Source organism: Manacus candei, unplaced genomic scaffold (assembly GCF_025592945.1).
Source record: "Manacus candei isolate 608988 ecotype Guabito, Panama unplaced genomic scaffold, ASM2559294v1 h1tg000008l, whole genome shotgun sequence".
Taxonomy (NCBI): Eukaryota; Metazoa; Chordata; class Aves; order Passeriformes; family Pipridae; genus Manacus; species Manacus candei.
Window position 1 is genome coordinate 10,317,594 of NW_026138056.1, and position 6,669 is coordinate 10,324,262.

A 6,669-nucleotide genomic window follows, 5' to 3' on the forward strand; every position below is an offset into this window, starting at 1 on the left:
CTGCGTAACAAGCAACTCATATTTAAGACATACTTTTTATTTCTATCCAGGGAGTAAATCTCTGCTAGCACTTTTCATGGTGCTATTTCCACATTTGTCCCTGAGGAGCAGGTAACATAATTTGTGTGCCTAAATTCTAATAGCTCATGAGGTCCATGACACCTCACAAGTCTACAGGTTTCCAGTAGTCAAAGCCAGTCCGTCAGAGCTGCGGCATGGCCACTTATCATGGAAATAACAGCTCTAGTTGCTGAATAAGCCTCTGGTCTTCTAGAGACTCTCGGAATTTGAGAACACCATGACACGTACTGTATATACCTGGACTTTCTTGGCTTTTTTCCAGAAATATACGGAGCTCTCAAACACATGACATGGCACACTCGGGAAAGACTTTCAAGTACAAACCAGAAAGTACAATCCTTCCCTCATCGACATTGCTTCTGAGGACACTGACAAATACACTCTCCTCCCACAGAGCTCTTCAACAGCAATTTCTTTCCTACTAATACTTTGCACAACAGAGCAAAGTCTTTTCCAGACATTCCAGAACTGGTAGTCTCTGCCCTGGAGTAGTCGCCCTCTAGTAAAAGTCAGATCATGGAAAGAAGGGAAGACCCAGAAATGCAGGAACGAACTAGAACACGACCAAAGATTTTGGTGCAAGAAGTAGAGAAGAAAAAAAACAAAGCCAGAGAAACGCGAGTCCCACATCCTCCAGTCCTGACGGCAGGGGCTGAGGATGGATGCCCGCCTGCTGGACAGGGTGCGGGGGTCTCGCACCTGAGCCGTCCCGGCTGACGGCCAAGGCAGAACTCGGGGGGACGGCAAGGGAAAGGAAGGGAAGGCCTCCAAGCGTGGCCCGGTGTCACCCGCCCCAGTGCCCCGCCGTGACACCCTCCTGGGGCAGGGCCTGGCGGGGAGACCGTAGCCCCGGCCAGGAGCTCCCACGGCCAGCGCCGCCAGGGTAGGGCGGGGGTACCGGGATGGTGCCGGGATGGTGCCAGGATGGTGCCGGACGCCGCTGGGCGCCCCCCCCCGGCTCCCTCCGGCGACAGGGCACGGCCGGCCCGCTTCCCCCGTGGCAGCGGCGGGCAGGCCTGGGGAAGAGCCGCCGCCGGGCTCTCGGTCCCGGGCGGGGGCGCGGGGGGCACCGGGCGCGGGGGGCCCGGGGGCCACGGGAGCCACCGGGAAGCGGGAGGGGCGGGGCGGGGTGGCCCAACTTCCTCACCCGCTCCCCGGGTTCCCGGCGGGCGCTTACCTCGCGGGGGTGTCAGAGACGTGCCGGCGGAGGCGGCGAGCCCGAACCTCGAACCGCCCACAGCCGGGCACCGCCGCGGCACCGCCCCGTCCCGCCCGCCGCCGGCCCAACCTCCCGGCGGGGACGGGGCATCTTCCGGCGGGAATCGGAACGGGGAGGGGGCAAGCGGCGCGGTCTGCGCCTGCGCGGCCGCCTGTGTGAGGGCGTCTCTGCCATATGGGAATGTTAAGCAAGGAATCCGGAGACAGTGCTAATTAAAAAATGCATCCAAGGGCTGGGGGATACAGACAACAGCATTTACTGGCAGGACAAGGGGGAATGGCTTCAAACTGAAAGTAGGTTTAGATTAGGTATTAGGAAGAAATTCTTTACTGTGAGGGGAGGTGAGGCACTGGAACAGGTTGCCGCATCCCTGGAAGTGTTCAAGGCCGGGCTAGATGGGGCTCTGAACAGCCTGGTCTAGTGGGAGGTGTTCTTGCCCATGGCACGGAGTTGGAACGGGATGATACTTAAAAGCTTCCCCCCGGGCGGCGATATCCCGGCGGCTCAGCCCGCTCGGACCGCCGTGCGCCCGGATGGGCTGTCCCAGGCTCGTCCCCTGGCACTTCCCTCTCCGCCTGCCAAAAACGAGGAGAGAAAGCGGCGCCGCATGCTGTGGGGCCAGCGGGAACAAAGTGACTTCGGTGGCAACAGCGAAATGCAAAGTGAAAAGTCGACTGAGAGGGGACCTCATCAGTGTGTATAAATATCTAAAGAGGCGGTGCCAAGAGGATGGAGCCAGGCTCTTCTCCGTGGTGCCAGTCAATAAGACAAGAGGCAACGGGCAGGAACTGATGCACAGGAAGTTCCACCTGAATATGCGGAAGAACTTTACTGTGCGAGAGAACAGGCACTGGAACAGTTTGGCCAGAGAAGCTGTGGAGTTTCCCTCACTGGAAATATTCCAGAACTGTCTGGGCGCAATTCTGTGCAATGTGCTTTGGGATGACTGTGCTTGATCACAGAGGTTGGACCAGATGACCCACTGTGGTCCTTTCCAATCTGACCCCTTCTGTGATTCTGAGTCTCCCCAAGTCCCTGGTGGTGTTGCAGCAGTGTGTCCTCGCAGCAGCATTTCCTTAGCCAGCATTTCCTGCAGGCCCCTTCTCACAAGTATGTTTGGAAATGCCTCTGAAATAGGTTTGGTGCTGTACTGGAAGTGATCTTCTCTAACATGACCTTTGGAAACTTAAAAGATGCAGATACATTCTGGGGTTACTGAGGAATTCCTGCTGCTCAGCTGTGTGTTAGGTATGCAGACAGCAGTCAGCTCCTTTGACATAGGTGCAGAACAGTGACAGCATGTGTCTCTTGGTTGTAAAAGCAGGACAGACGCTTGTCTGTGTCTTGGAGCCTAAAGATGATTGTTGGGTGTGTCTTGGTCCTGTGCCGCATCCACTTCTATCTCCAGAGCACTGAATTTGCTCACTGAGCTGCCTTTTTGAGTCCACTTGTCCAGCTTGTTTTGCTTTCCTAAGTTCAGCAGTAACCTTGCAGGTGCCAGCTAGCTAGTTTTATTCTGTGTATTCTGCACAGTGTTTTATAACTCATTCTATGGCATGACCATGTATTTGTGATTTTTGCCATGGTCTGGGATATTTCAGTCCTTGCTACACTGGTAAGGTGCTTATACCTCAACTAATGTTATGTTGTGGCTTCTTTGCCTCAGGTTGTTTCAGTGTCTGAGCCTGTGTCTACATTGGCAAATAAGAGAAGTTCTGAACAAGAGAGGGGGAACTGAGGATCCAACATCCACACCACTGATGTGTCAGTCCAGACCAGCTTTAGTCTAGTCCTGTGGATGCAGTGACTGCTAGGGTTGGAAGATGTTGTGTATGTTCTGGGGATGTAACTGTCAGTTTGGTTTCCTTCAAAAGGAATCCGTAATGAACACTCCAAGACCCTGCATGACAAGTGGGAGTGATCAGAAGATGAATGCCTCATGCATACTTAGTGCGCTCCATCTGTTAGCACTAGGCTAGGGCTAACCTGAGGTAGGTCCTACCTGAAATGCATATAGTATGCACGTCAGGATCTCAGTATTCAGCAGCTTTGCTGTGCATATCCTCTCCCAGCAGTATGTTCTACTTGCCAATATAGGCACAGTTTCAGTTTATTTGATCATGAATTCACATAGTGATGTGTATACACCCCTGTGTCAGAACGACTGGAGAACAGCGTGATGAACCTCATCCAACAACCGTAGAAGATGGTAGAAGAAAAGGTTTTGAATGGTAGTAGGTGACAAGGTTTCTCTCAGAGACCTCTGATTTCCTGTACAGCTTTCTGGTTACAGTTTGTTGATCTAACAAGACCACACAAGTATTTTAGCACTTGGTTCTGTAAATATTCGTTTGTTAATGCTTGAAGACTTTAAAATGGGGTTATTTTTATAATATATATTTTATCATTTCTAAATGTTTTAGTGATTTCTGTAGCCATCACATTCATGGGATTAATTGTTGGAAATTGCTGTCAAGTTTTCTGAATAGCATAAATTTGTTTGTATAGAGCTAATGACCTGGAGATACTTTGTTCTGCATGTAAAGTTTTTTGTCTCTTTGTTAACTGAAACAAGGAACAGCCTGCTTGCTAAGTCCTGGACAGACTTCATTGAAGCACAGTTTGTACTGGACAAATGGAAATTTTCAGCAGCTGCAGTTTTTTTAAAAAGCTGATAGGAGGAGATGTTATTTATAACTCCCTGTAGCAGCTCCTCTTTAATGCATGATAATCTGCTGTGACTTTACAATGAAGGCAGCAACATGTGGTCTCCTGCTCTCCTACAGTAACCAACAGAATCCTTTCCAGATGAAGGGTATTTTAATCACTAGGATGCCTGTAAATTTCCTGGAGGATGATAAAAGCATTTCTTTATGTTATCATTAACTTTATAAATTTAACATGATGTTTTCCCATCCCTCTTTCTTAGGAACATGAAGCAAGTAAACCTAGATTTTCTCACATCCTTCCACGAAATAGTAATTTGCTGTGCAGCAGGGAAGTAGTAAAGCAGCAGGCATTCTTATAAAGCATTAAATTCTGAAATTTGGAAAAATTCAGTCCATGGGATAGAATACCAGTAAATTTCCAGTTTTCCACAGAAGGTGGCAGCATTTTGAAGCACTGATGTCAGTGTGAACTTGCTAGCAAATGTCACTTTGCTGAAAGAAACAACAGGAATTTACTGTCCTCGGAAGTTGTGGTGAATATGAACAGGAGTGCTCGGGCACAAATTTGCTGCAGAACTGGGAGGAGAAACTGCATTCACATAGGTGGAGTATGTGGATAGGACAGATTTAACTCCAAAAGGATTTTTTGTTAATTTTGCCTCTTTTTAATTTACCAGTGCTGTAATACTGCTGGAGTGCCTCTTGTCTGCAGCTAAGTGAAAAATACTTGCTTCTAAGTTAGGCCTTTTTTCACATGAGTAATAACTCAGCTGATACATGGATCATCCCCACTAATTGCAGAGAGTGCCATGTTGCACTATGGCTTCGGGAGATGACTGTCTCCAGAAAGGGGAAGTCTCTCCCACTATTTTCTCCACTTTCTTTCCCCACTCTCAGCAGTTTTCTCTAGCTTCTTACCTCATGCCAGCCTTCATCTAGTACCTCAGGGACTCCCATAGACAAGCAAATTTAACTTACTGAGCTAACAAAAAAAAAATAACCCAGTGGAAAAACTGAATCATATTCTGCCACAGTAAGAAAGGCTGAGGACCATATGACTGGAATCTGGGAGGATAAGAAAAGGCAGGGGAGGAGGAAGAGCAAGCCTTCTCCTTTTGGCAGGAGGGTGCTGTTAACATTGACAGCTGCTTGTGGAACTGCAGCCTTAGGGCAGGCTGCAGAATTACGGGATTGAGCTCTTGATCCCAAACTAAATCCCAGCGGTCCTGCTAGCACACAGATCTTGGAGCCCCATTTGACATGTGAACACACTCCCAGCCTGCCCTATTGCTTATCAGACATCTCATCTGAGCAAGGAAGCAGTGACAGACAACCAAGGGGCAGTAGCTGCTTAAACCTTTCACCGGTAATTAACCTTGCAAGCACTGCCAGTGCCTCAGAGTGCCTCAGACAGGTGAGGTAAGGCCACATGGGAAGCTCATTTAAACCAGTGGGTTTCTAATCACTACATATATAGAACCTTTAAAGAACTGGAGGAGCAGCTGAAACAGCATAGGGCCCTTATTTCCCTCCCTTCAGCAGATTCAAAAAGTCCCTCTATCATCATCCAGGAAGAAGGGAGAGGCTGATTTTTGCATCTCCAGCAGAAAGAATGAGACAGGAAAATTGGATCCCTCAGAGGAAGAGATGTTTGCCAATGGAGAACCGCTGTCTGTTTGGTAGATTTTTCCTTTTCTTCTGTTGGAATGAAAATGAAAAAAAAAATCCTCCAAACCAGGGAAAAAAAAAAACCAACAACCCCCCCAAAAAAGTAGAAACATGGCTGAGATATTTCACAGCAGATTGGCTGCAGGAGTTATTTTGCTGGCTGTCAAGAACCACCACTAACCCGTTGTGGGGGGATCCAGCATGTATGCTGGAGGTCAGTGGCAAGGCCCCAGGGGAGTCTCTTGGGCTCTTTTATACATTTCTCTTTCTTATTCATTGCCTTGAGCATTCTAAGCGTTTTTTGACCAGCTGGCATCCAGGGATGAGAACTGTAGCAAGTGGCACAGGTTGAAGGGTGCCTGAGTGTGACAGCAACGTGATGACTTAGGGAACAAATGTTTCCTTTTTTTTCCTCAAGGTAATGATGTGTTGAGCAGAAGAGGCTTGGGGAGAGGTATGGTGTGCTTGCTCATGAGCACCATATGTACACTAAAAGTCCTCTTCCTGGCAGGTAGGAGTCATTGGCATGAGCCAGGTAGCTATAGGAGTTGTAGGGGAAGAGGCAGTTCCCCTCTGAAATTTCTATGTAGACAGCACGTGGGACAATAGGGATTGGAGGGTGCCCTGACTGCCTGGAGTTAAAGAGCTTTACAGAGCATTTAGCTGAGAAAGCAGAGGGGCCATATTCAAAATGGGGAGTGTGTGGAATTTGAATAGCTCATTTTGTTTTAGTGTTTTTCTTTTTGCAGAGAGGCGGGAAAAAAACTTGTCCGCTTTGCTCACATGCTGAATGTGAGAATTTTTTTTAGGGGAATGGTGAGTCTAGGCCTCAGAGTGACTGCATCCTGCAACAGTCAGCATGTTAATGTCTGAAGGGTGACACTCAGTGCCACATTGACCGGACCATGTTGACCCGCCTGGAGTCACTGCTGCTTTATTGGCATTTTCTTGACATCAGCTCCTGTGGAGTTGTAGACTGTCCTCCAAGGCCCTTTCTGCTAAGTCTTTTAAACTCTTCTGTTATGTGTCTGG

General features: G+C 48.7%; 1 protein-coding gene across 4 annotated transcripts in view; it reads right to left on the bottom strand.

Moving 5' to 3' along the window:
• The window catches only part of ESCO1 (establishment of sister chromatid cohesion N-acetyltransferase 1), a 32,121-nt gene extending 30,740 nt beyond the window's left edge, over window positions 1-1,381 (bottom strand). For 3 of the 4 annotated variants that reach the window (XR_007901522.1, XM_051775160.1, XM_051775149.1), the window contains exon 1: window positions 1,259-1,380. The gene's annotated coding sequence lies outside the window, so the exon portion shown is untranslated. Of the gene's footprint in view, window positions 1-1,258 lie in introns of all 4 variants that reach the window. The other variant, XR_007901527.1, reaches the window with a different exon arrangement.
• Between the last annotated feature and the right edge of the window lie 5,288 nt (window positions 1,382-6,669).